Raw genomic sequence first — 12352 nt, 5'->3', positions numbered from 1 at the left:
GTGGGTCAAAGCACAAAGAACAAAGAAATGTACAGCACAGGAACAGGCCCTTCGGCCCTCCAAGCCCGTGCCGACCATGCTGCCCGACTAAACTACAATCTTCTACACTTCCTGGGTCCGTATCCTTCTATTCCCATCCTATTCATGTATTTGTCAAGATGCCCCTTAAATGTCCCTATCGTCCCTGCTTCCACCACCACCTCCGGTAGCGAGTTCCAGGCACCCACTACCCTCTGCGTAAAAAACTTGCCTCGTACATCTACTCTAAACCTTGCCCCTCTCACCTTAAACCTATGCCCCCTAGTAATTGACCCCTCTACCCTGGGGAAAAGTGGTCCCCAACTATGCGGACAAAGCCCGCCCACTGATCAAAGCTACCATCTTCCCACTGGCGGCGGAGGCCCGCCAGGCCTTCAGCCGCATCAAGGCAGATACTGCCAAAGCCGCGATGCGCGCGGTGGACGAGTCCATCCCCTTCCAGGTGGAGAGCGACGCCTCAGAAGTCGTCCTCGCCGCCACCTCAACCAGGCGGGCAGGCCAGTAGCATCCTTTTCCCGTACCCTCAACGCCTCTGAAATTCGACACTCCTCAGTCGAAAAAGAAGCCCAAGCCATCGTGGAAGCTGTGCGGCACTGGAGGCACTACCTCGCTGGTATGAAGTTTATCCTCGTCACTGACCAACGGTCGGTAGCCCTCATGTTTGATAATACACAGCGGGGCAAGATCAAGAATGATAAGATCTTGAGGTGGAGGATCGAACTCTCCACCTATAATTACGATATAGTGTAACATCCTGGGAAGCTCAACGAGCCCCCAGATGCCCTGTCCCGCGGCACATGCGCCAGCGCGCAAGATGACCTACTCCGGGCCATCCACGATGACCTCTGCCACCCGGGGGTCACCCGGCTTCTCCACTACATCAAGGCCCGCAACCTGCCCTACTCCACCGGGGAGGTCAAGGCCGTGACCAGGGACTGCCAAATCTGCGCAGAGTGCAAGCCGCACTTCTACCGACTGGATAAGGCCCACCTGGTAAAGGCATCCCGGCCCTTTGAGCGCCTCAGTATCGACTTCAAAGGGCCCCTCCCCTCTACCAACCGCAACACGTATTTCCTCAACGTCGTTGACGAGTTCTCCCCCTTCCCCTTTGCAATCCCCTGCCCCGACATGACTGCGGCCACCATCATTAAGGCCCTACATAGTGTCTTCACTTTGTTCGGTTTCCCCACTTACGTCCACAGTGACCGGGGCTCCTCGTTTATGAGCGACGAACTGCGTCAGTGCCTGCTCGGCAAGGGCATCGCCTCGAGCAAGAATACCAGTTATAACCCCCGGGGAAACGGACAGGTGGAGAGGGAGAACGCGACGGCCTGGAAGGCGGTCCTCCTGGCCCAACGGTCTAGGAATCTCCCCGTTTCCCACTGGCAGGAGGTCCTCCCCGACGCACTCCACTCTATTAGGTCCCTCCTTTGGACGGCCAGGAACGAGACACCTCGTGACCGCCTGTTTGTTTTCCCCAGGAACTCCACCTCCGGGGTCTCGCTTCCATCCTGGCTGAAGACACCTGGGCCCGTCTACTCCGCAAACACGTCAGGAGCCAGAAGTCCGACCCCCTGGTCGAGAGGGTCCAGCTCCTTCACACCAACCCCCAGTACGCATAAGTAGAACACCCCGATGGCCGACAGGAATACGGTTTCCCTCCGGGACCTGGCACCCGCAGGTTCCATCACCACCCCAACCTACCCCCCCCCCCCCCAACCTACGCCGACCAGCGCCCCCACCCCTACAGGGCCTCCGCATCCCCTCCTATACTCCCTCCCCCTGCACCGATCCACAGGAATGAAGCTCCAGAAGACACGCTCCCGGAGTCCACGTCGGTGCCCGCACCACCCATGAGTTCACCACCCATGCCCGCACGGATGAGTTCGACACCTGGGCCAGCTGCGATACCAGAGCTCCGGCGATCACAGCGCACGATCAAGGCCCCGGACAGACTGAACCTGTGAACCCTTCACCCCCTCCATCAAGACCCCCTCCCAACCCTGTCTGTACAGCATCAACCCCAATCCCCCCAACCCTGTCTGTACAGCATCAACCCCCTCCCCCCCAACCATGTCTGTACAGCATTAACCCCCTCCCCCCCCAACCCTGTCTGTACAGCATCAACCCCTCCCCCCCAAACCCTGTCTGTACAGCATCAACGCCCTCCCCCCCCCCCAACCCTGTCTGTACAGCATCAACCCCCTCCCCCCCCCCCCAACCCTGCCTGTACAGAATCAGCCCCCCTCCCCCCAAACCCTGTCTGTACAGCATCAACGCCCTCCCCCCCCCCCCCCAACCCTGTCTGTACAGCATCAACCCCCTCCCCCCCCCAACCCTGCCTGTACAGAATCAGCCCCCCTCCCCCCCCAACCCTGTCTGTACAGCATCTGCCACCCCCCCCCCCCCCAATCCTGTCTGTACCGATTCCCCGCTGGGATACTGTCTGTGCGGAGTCTGCACATTCTCCCCGTGTCTGCGTGGGTTTCCTCCGGGTGCTCCGGTTTCCTCCCACAGTCCGAAGACATGCAGGTTAGTTGGATTGGCCATGCTAAATTACCCTTAGTGTCCAAGAAAGGTCGGGAGGGGTTGTTGGGTTGCGGGGATGGGGTGGATGTGGGGGCTTAAGTGGGTTGGCGCAGACTCGATGGGCCGAATAGACTCCTTATGCACCAACCCTTTATGTGCAGCATCAGACCACCCCCCCACCCTGTCTGTACAGCATCAAGAACCCCCCACCACCTCCCCCTGTCTGTACAGCATCAAGAACCCCCCACCCTGTCTGTACAGCATCAGCCCCTCCCCCCCACCCTGCCTGTACAGCATCAGCCGCCCGCCACACCACCCTGTCTGTCCAGCATCAGCCCCTCCCCCGCACCCTGTATGCACAGCATCAGCCCCTCCCCCCACACCACCCTGTCTGTACAGCATCAGCCCCCCCCCACCCTGTCTGTACAGCATCAGCCCCCCCCCCCACACCACCCTGTCTGTACAGCATCAGCCCCTCCCCCCCACCCTGTCTGTACAGCATCAGCCCCCCCCATACCACCCTGTCTGTACAGCATCAGCCCCTCCCCCCACACCACCCTGTCTGTACAGCATCAGCCCCCCCCCACCCTGTCTGTACAGCATCAGCCCCCCCCCCACACCACCCTGTCTGTACAGCATCAGCCCCTCCCCCCACACCACCCTGTCTGTACAGCATCAGCCCCTCCCCCCCACCCTGTCTGTACAGCATCAGCCCCCCCCCACACCACCCTGTCTGTACAGCATCAGCCCCTCCCCCCCCCCACACAACCCTGTCTGTACAGCATCAGCCCCCCCCCCCCCCACCCTGTCTGTACAGCATCAGCCCCTCCCCCCCACACCACTTGTCTGTACAGCATCAGCCCCCCCCCACCCTGTCTGGACAGCATCAACCCCTCCCCACACACCACCCTGTCTGTACAGCATCAGCCCCTCCCCCCCACCCTGTACAGCATCAGCCCCCCTCCCCCACACCACCCCTGTCTGTACAACATCAGCCCCTCCCCCCCACCCTGTCTGTACAGCATCAGACCCCCCCTCCACCCTGTCTGTACAGCATCAGCCCCCCCCACACCACCCTGTCTGTACAGCATCAGCCCACACCACCCTGTCTGTACAGCATCAGCCCCCCCCCTCACACCACCCAGTCTGTACAGCATCAGCCCCTCCCCCCCCACCCTGTCTGTACAGCATCAGCCCCTCCCCCCACACCACCCTGTCTGTACAGCATCAGCCCCTCCCCCCACACCACCCTGTCTGTACAGCATCAGCCCCTCCCCCCACACCACCCTGTCTGTACAGCATCAGCCCCTCCCCCCACCCTGTCTGTGCATAATCAGCCCCCCCCCTCACACCACCCAGTTTGTACAGCATCAGCCCCTCCCCCCCCACCCTGTCTGTACAGCATCAGCCCCTCCCCCCACACCACCCTGTCTGTACAGCATCAGCCCCTCCCCCCACACCACCCTGTCTGTACAGCATCAGCCCCTCCCCCACACCACCCTGTCTGTACAGCATCAGCCCCCCCCCCCCCAACACCACCCTGTCTGTACAGCATCAGGACTCTCCCAACCCTCTCTATACAGAATTAGGACCCCCATAACACTGTCTGTATATGATAAGGTCCTCCCCATCCTGTCTGCACAGAAACACCCATCGACCCTGTCTACAGGATCAGGACCCACCGCCACCCCCAATCCTGTCTGTATGGCATTAGGACCCCCCACCCCCCTCCAACCCTATCTGTACAGGATCAGGACCACCACCCACCAACCCTGTCTGTACAGCATCAGGACCCCCCCCCAACCCTGTCTGTACAGGATCAGGACACCCCCCCCAACCCTGTCTGTACAGCATCAGGACCCCCCCCCCCCAACCCTGTCTGTGCAGCATCAGCCCCCACCCCTCCAACCCTATCTGTACAGGATCAGGACCACCCCCCCAATCCTGTCTCTACAGCATCAGGACCCCCCCCCCCCCCAACCCTGTCTGTACAGCATCAGGACCCCCCCCCCCAACCCTGTCTGTACAGGATCAGGACCACCACCCCCAACCCTGTCTGTACAGCATCAGGACCCACCCCCAACCCTGTCTGTACAGCATCAGGAACCCTCCCCCCGCAACCCTGTCTGTACAGCATCAGCCCCCACCCCTCCAACCCTATCTGTACAGGATCAGGTCCACCCCCCCCAACCCTGTCTGTACAGCATCAGGACTCCCCCCCAACCCTGTCTGTACAGCATCAGGAACCCTCCCCCCCCCGCAACTCTGTCTGTACAGCATCAGCCCCCACCCCTCCAACCCTATCTGTACAGGATCAGGTCCACCCCCCCAATCCTGTCTCTACAGCATCAGGACCCCCCCAACCCTGTCTGTACAGCATCAGGACCCCCCCCCCCAACCCTGTCTGTACAGCATCAGGACCCCCCCCCAATCCTGTCTGTACAGCATCAGGGCCCTCCCCCCCAATCCTGTCTGTACAGCAAACCCCCCCCCCCCCCCCCGCCCCAATCCTGTCTGTACAGCATCAGGACCCCTCTCCCCCCAACCCTGTCTGTACAGCATCAGGACCCCTCTCCCCCCAACCCTGTCTGTACAGCATCAGGACCCCCCCCCCAATCCTGTCTGTACAGCATCAGGACCCTCCCCCCCCCCCTCCCCCAACCCTGTCTGTACAGCATCAAGAACCTTCCCAAACCCAAATGCTGTCTGTACAGGATCAGGACCCCAGCCCCCCACAAATCCTGTCTGCACTTCACCAGATACATATTTAAGACGGAGGTTAGATACTTAACAGCAAAATACTGCTGATGCTGGAAATCTGAAATATCAATTCAATTCAGCCATTTCCGATGCGAGGAATTGTCTCGCCCCACTCACCACCAAACTCCTGAAACTACAACCCACACAATATGGGGTCCAGCCGCACCCAACGGATGGGACATAGAACAACCCCCAGTTGCCATCAGCAAACTACCCTACCCCTATTCCAGGAATCCCCCACCCAACAACCTCCTTTTGAAACAGCCCTACTCTCCACTATCCTCATCCCCCACCACCATTCACACCTCCTAGGCTCACCGAAACCAGTCAAAACAGGCTCAGCGGGACGCTGCCCCTCCCCACACCTCGCTTACGTTCACTCGCCAACTTCAGTTTGCTAGCGAGCTAGCCCCCCCCCCCCCATCTCAGGACCTTATCCTTCATCTGATATCTGTGAAGATAGATTATCACAGCTCTTGGTTGCTCATTCACCCACGGTTCCGCTCGGAGCAATTGGTGGGCCCTATCCAACTCAAAGGTGCCTTCCTTCCCCTAACAACTTCACGAACATCGTTGTAAAATATCCATTGGCCTCGGGCCCTCCACCCCCTCAGGCAACCCTACGGGCCCTGAGATCCTGCCTCCGCGACACATGTCTCGGTCCTTGACCTCAGCTCTCAGACTCTTATTCCTATCCTCCACCTTCAGCAGCTCTGCTTCCACTGAAGTCAGCTGGTCACTGTGCTGCGACAGTGCCTCCTCCACCCCCTTCAACACCTCACCGTGCTCCCGCACTGTCTCCGATGTTTTTCCAAGAGCTTCGTTTATCGAGGTCAGTGCATTCTCACCAACGGCCCTCTGTCTCCAGTATCTCCCACCCTTGCAGTTCAAAGTGTTTATTGATCACCCACCATCACATCCAGTGTAATAGGTGCGTTCTACCCGATCAGACAGCCTTCGCCATCTTCCATCCCAATGGACTCCTTGTTCGACTCTGCAGGAGGACTCAAGCTCACACCCTTCTTCCCAAAATTCCTTCTGAGTTTGTTTCACATCCTTTGCACACAGTTCTCAACTGGAACAAATCTGTACACAAATTACCCCAGAAACCTGGTACAAAGGACCACAAACCGAGGGCTCTAGCGGGAGCTACCTTCCGTGAGACCTTCTCCTAAATGTCGCCGCTGGAAGCCACATTAGGTAAGTATTTACGCTTGATTATTTTCACACTTTTATTCTTTTCAGGAATCAGTGAGCAGAGGCAGCAGACATCGGAGAGGAACTGGAGTTAGAGCATGAAGATGTGAATAAAAGGTCAAAGTCGAGAGAAAAGCACAAGCAGAACGTAGCAACTGGTCATAGCACAGAACTCAAAGAGCCAAGGAAATCCCGCGTAATGGATGCTGTTAGTTTTGTGATGGGTGGGAGAACTGAGTCTCAGAGTGAAGCGCATCAATGATTTGATCCACAGCACTCATGTAGGACATCCTGTATCATCGACTGCAAGAGACACTGTAATGTTGAAGCAGAAATCAGAGCAGAGATATCATTTACCAGAGCCATTATTGGGAAATCTTTAGAGATCCAATTGAATGATCGAAAGATCGTCGTGTGGAAAACACAAATGAGCTGGAGAATTTGGCATTCTGCAGAAAGGCGGAAACTGTCCAGTTTTGAGAGTGTTGACGAGGACTTAGCAACGGACAAAACCAAAGAGAGAACACAACTGTTGGAGCAAGTTAACAATTCAGGAGAATTGTCTAATAAATATAACAAGAAGACGGAAGAAATTATGAAACGTGTCAGTTCTCTGCAAACATGCAAAGCTTGAGAGGGGAGAGATCATAATCAAGTGTTGTTGGAAGGGAATGATGGATTCACCTTGGAAGAAACTCGGAAACGGAGAAACTGAATGGATTGAAAAAGCGGAGAGGTCACTAAGTTCAGTTGGCTGGACAGCTAGTTTGTGATGCAGAGCAAGGCCAACAGCGTGTGTTGAATTCCCGTACTGGCTGAGGTTATTCATTAAGGCCCTGCCTTCTCAACCTTGCCCCTCGCCTGAGGTGTGGTGGTCCTCAGGTTAAATCATCCCCAGTCAGCTCTCCCCCTCAAAGGGAAAAGCAGCCTATGGTATCTGGAACTGTGGTGATTTTACTTTTGACCTCTGCTTCCTCAGTATGTGGATGGCATCGCCATCTCCACTCTCTCGGGAGAGAATCTCCAAACCATGCTTGGCAGCTTTGCGGAAGCATACCAAAAAATCGGTCTCAACCTCAAGTAGATTTAAGTCCTTTATCAACCTGCCCTGGGGCAAGATCAGGTCTCTCCCTCCATCAAGATCAATGGAAAAACCATCCCAAATGTGGAACATTTCCCATACTTCGGGAGCTACCTCTCCTCTAAGGCTGACATCGATGCGGAGATCCAGCATCGTATCCAAACCATCAAACGCCTAAGGATGAGAGTGATGACTGTGACATCTGCGCTGACACCAAGATCCTCGTATACAAGTCCTCCCAACTCTTCTCTACGGCTCAGAAAATTGGACTATGTGCAGACGCCACATCAAGGCCCTGGAGAGACGCTGTCTGAGACAGATTCCCCGCACCAGCTGGGAGAGCAGGTGTACTAACATCTCAGCCCTTGAAGACATCAGGAGCACCAGCATCGAGTTCATGATCATCGGAAACTAACTCCGCTGGGCCGCCCATGTGCTTAGGATGTCAGAAAAACAGTTTATAAAACCAGATACGTGGCACACTTTCCGCGCACCTGTCCATGCGTCAGGACTCCCACATAGCAAATGGAGGTTATAGGCCATTGAGATGTTGGGACATGAGTTTGATGGGGGGTTTGTAGGCATTGGCATGTGTGTGAAAGGCCTCTAGTCACGGAGGGCTATGCATGGGTGGTTGGGGTTTGTGGAGGATGGGCTGTAAGGGCAATGCAGACAGGTGGCGTGTTGTTGGCCTCTCGGGGATTGGGGGTAGGTGTGAGGGACGGGAGTGATGCCAGGGGCACTGTTGCCTGATTCTTTAACTACTTGGTTTTCTCTGTGGCTCTGTTCCAATTAGGGCAATCTGTGAATTTGCCTTTCTTTCTATGCTGTCTCTGCCCGAATACTTAGAGTCGCCAGGTATCGAATGATACCACCATAATTTTCAACCGGCTATCGATCAAAGAGCCAAACACCAGTTAGTTAGTTCAAGGTCAAGGGTACTTTATTTACACACAATTAGTCATGCAACATAAACACTACTAGTTAACTACACCTATCAGCTAAGACAACCTGTACTTAACTTCGGGCACCCGGCTTAGGTCAGAAAACAGCGGCCGCTGTTCGATTCTGGATCTATCGGGTTTGTAGGAGTAACTGCTGCTCAGCTAGGCTCATCCGCCTGGTAGCGAGCGTTGAACTTGGACTTGCTTCTGGTGTTGCTGCAATTGGCGATGGCTGTGACCAGGGTACCAAGGCCAAAAGAGAGCGAACATATGGCGGACTCTTCTTCTTATACTCAGGGGGTTTTCACGCTCTTTTGGGCGGTTCTTCGATTTGGGCCTTACTAATTGGGTGATCCCTGATCACTCTGTTCGATTCCTTAGCCAATAAGTGGGCGGGGATCTGGATGGCTGGTCGTGTCCCAAGCGGTCACTGACCCCGTTGTTTGCGTTTCCCTTGAACAGGGAGTGGCACCGAAATGTCTGGGACTGTCCCGGGTGCTTGAGTACCAGTCCTTTGTTTTGGGGAAGATGGGCCATCAAATGCTAATCGGCCTGATTGACATGCTAACGGAGTTTCGATACCGTCTGGAATTTGCTGACAAATCTGCATTTCAGGCTCTGAGCCTGCCTGAGTCTTGGCTTGTCCATTTTACCTGCCAGTCTTTGCGAGTTCCTCTGCACCTAGTTGGAAGTGGCCATCCCAGATGGCTACAGCACAGAGTTCTAATAATCTTTATTATTGTCACAAGTAGGCTTACATTAACACAGCAATGATGCTACTGTGAAAGGCCCCAAGTCGCCACATTCCGCGCGCCGCCTGTTTGGGTACACAGAGGGAGAATTACGGATATCCAATTCACCTAACAACCATGGGCTGGATTCTCCATTATTGAGACTATGTCCCCATGCCAGCATCAAAATGGTAGAGTTTTACTCCTGAAATTCCTGCAAAAAAGTGAAACGAATTCCAAGCCCTGCAGGGGGGTAGCAGGGACCCGGAGTGAATCTCGCAGCTTTTGCTGCCGTTACGGGCCCCCGCACCTCTGGGTCAGAGGCTGCGCATGCGCCCAGCGGCGGCCTCCAGCGGCCGCGCCGTGCTCCATGGCGGACTCGGACTGCGAAGCCAGACCCAAGAAAGAGACCCCCCCCCCCGATCGGCCGCACGCCCGACCCTCAACCCCCTCACATTAATGCCCCAACCGCCTATAATCTCCAATCCACCCGCCCCGACCAGGGCGGCCGTGGACTGAGTCCGCAGCCGCCATGCGAGCATTCCGACCGTCAATAGCAGGATAGTTCCACGCTATCAGAAACTCGGCCGCTCGGGAGCGGAGGTTTGCTGTGCGGGACTCTGGCAATGCCCCCCCCCCGGCGGCACGGCGTACTCCCCGGTGACGCCGATTTTCGGTGCCCGGAGAATTGCCGAACCAGCGCCGGGCCCGAATACTGCGTCAAACTGGATTCTCTACCCCGGCGCCGGCCGCGATTTCGGCATCGGGCTGCAGAGAATCCAGCCCCATATCTTTCAGTACTTGTGGGAGGAAACCGGAGCACGCGGAGGAAATCCACGCAGGTACGGGGAGACTCCACACAGACAGTGACCCAAGCAGGAATCAAACCTGGGACCCTGGCGACAGTGCTAACCACTGTGGTGCTGTGCTGCCCATGTTGGTTACTCACCCGAGCTGCTCGAATGAGGCCATTGACCGTTTTGCGGCATCTCATGCCGATCCTCTTGGTCACGCCTACAGCATTGGTGGTCTCTGCCACCTCATTCCATGCCTGATTGAGAAGGACAGGCTTGGGTCTCCGCCCCACCCTGGGGAAGACGGTGGTACTCCTCTTCAAGACAGCGTCCAGCAACCTCTCTATTTTCACATTCAAGAAGTAGTGCAGCTCCTCTATGTGCCGTCGTCTTGCTGGAATGAGAGAGTGGTGTGAGTGGCTCCAGCTTGTTAGTCTCTAAGGGCTAATCCCAGCCCCAGCGAATCAGACACCAACGGAGCCGGGGATCGCGCGCTGCACGTTGGCCAGGTGCTGGTCCATTTGCATGTCTTGAGTAGGCCGTTGCCAGCGCTCCATTACAGTGATCTTCCACCGGGGGGAGAACATCTCCCAAACGGAGAATCCTGCATTATATTTGCAAGTCTGCTGGTGAAGTATTGTATTGAGATAGATAGAAAACTGGTTTGCTGCCTGGAAACAGAGTAGGAATAAATGGGTCTTTTTACAAATGGCAGGCAGTGACTAGTGGGGTACGACAGGGATCAGTGCTAGGACCCCAGCTTTCACTCGGTCTAAATTATTTAGATAAGAGTACTAAATGTAATATCTCCAAATTTGCAGATGACATGAAGCTGGGGGGGGTGGGGGGGGGTGAGCTGTGAGGAGGATGCAGAGATCCTTCAGCGTGATTTGGACAGGTTAAGTGAGTGAGTGGGCAGTTAACAGCAGGTGCAATATAATTTGGATAAATGTGAGGTTATCCACCTTGGCAGCAAAAACAGGAAGGCAGATTATTATCTGAATAGCCATAAACTAGGAGAGGGGAATGTGCAATGAGCCTGGGTGTCCCCGTACACCAGTCACTGAAGGTAAGCATGCAGGTACAGCAGGCGGTAAAGAAGGCAAATGGTATGTTGGCCTTCATGGCAAGAGGACTCGATTACAGGAGCAGGGATGTCTTGCTGCAATTGCACAGGGCCTTGGTGAGGCCACACGTGGAACATTGTGTGCAGTTTTGGTCTCTTTATCTGAGGAAGGATGTTCTTGCTCTAGAGGGAGTGCAGCGAAGATTTGCCAGATTGATTCCTGGGATGGCAGGACTGACATATGAGGAGAAATTGAGTTGGTTAGAATTTTATGATGATAATGATAATCTTTAATGATGTTGATAATCTTTATTGTCACAAGTAGGTTTACATTAACACTGCAATGAAGTTACTGTGAAAAGCCCCGGGTCGCCACATTCCGGCGCCTGTTCGGGCACACTGAGGGAGAATTCAGAATGTCCAAATTACCTAACAGCACGTCTTTTGGGACTTTGGGAGGAAACCGGAGCACCCGGAGGAAACCTATGCAGACACACGGAGAACGTGCAGACTTCGCACAGACAGTGACCCAAGCCAGGAATCGAACCTGGGACCTTGGAGCTGTGAAGCAATAGTGCTATCCACTGTGCTACCGGGCTGCCTCATTTGCTGGAGTTCAGTAGAATGACGGAGGATCTCATAGAAACCTATAAAAAATTCTAACAGGTCTAGAGAGGGTAGATACAGGAAGGATGTTCCCGATGGCCGGGGTGTCCAGAACCAGGGGGTCACAGTCTGAGGATATGGGGTTTAGAAAAGAGATGATGAGAATTTTCTTTGCCCAGGGAGTGGGCAGCCTGTGGAGTTCACTACAGCAGAAAAATATCAGCCATGATTGAATGGTGGGGCAGACCCGATGGGCCGAGTGGCCGAATTCTGCTCCTAGTCTTATGGTCTTAAAGGTGCTATGTAAATGCAAGTTGTTGTTGATGGGGTTATTCGCTCAAGAATTAAATAAAGGCTTATTTTGATTGGGTGGGAAATCAGCATGATTAGACTGTTAATGTCCGCAATCACGTGAGCATATCAATACCCCTTTTCAAAGGGGCCGAAACCTTTCATCCTGAATTAACGTCAATTAGTCGGTCTTTTTGAAGGGTAACCAGCTCACTGTAGCGCAAGTGTAATTTGTATTCTGGCACAGTTAATGATTTGTTTTGAGATTTGTTAAATCAGAGAACAGATGGGAATATTATGTGTGCCGTCTAATA

This window comes from Scyliorhinus torazame, chromosome 9 (assembly GCF_047496885.1).
Source record: "Scyliorhinus torazame isolate Kashiwa2021f chromosome 9, sScyTor2.1, whole genome shotgun sequence".
Taxonomy (NCBI): domain Eukaryota; kingdom Metazoa; phylum Chordata; class Chondrichthyes; order Carcharhiniformes; family Scyliorhinidae; genus Scyliorhinus; species Scyliorhinus torazame.
The sequence above is the reverse complement of the archived record's forward strand: the minus strand, read 5'-3'. Positions refer to the sequence as shown.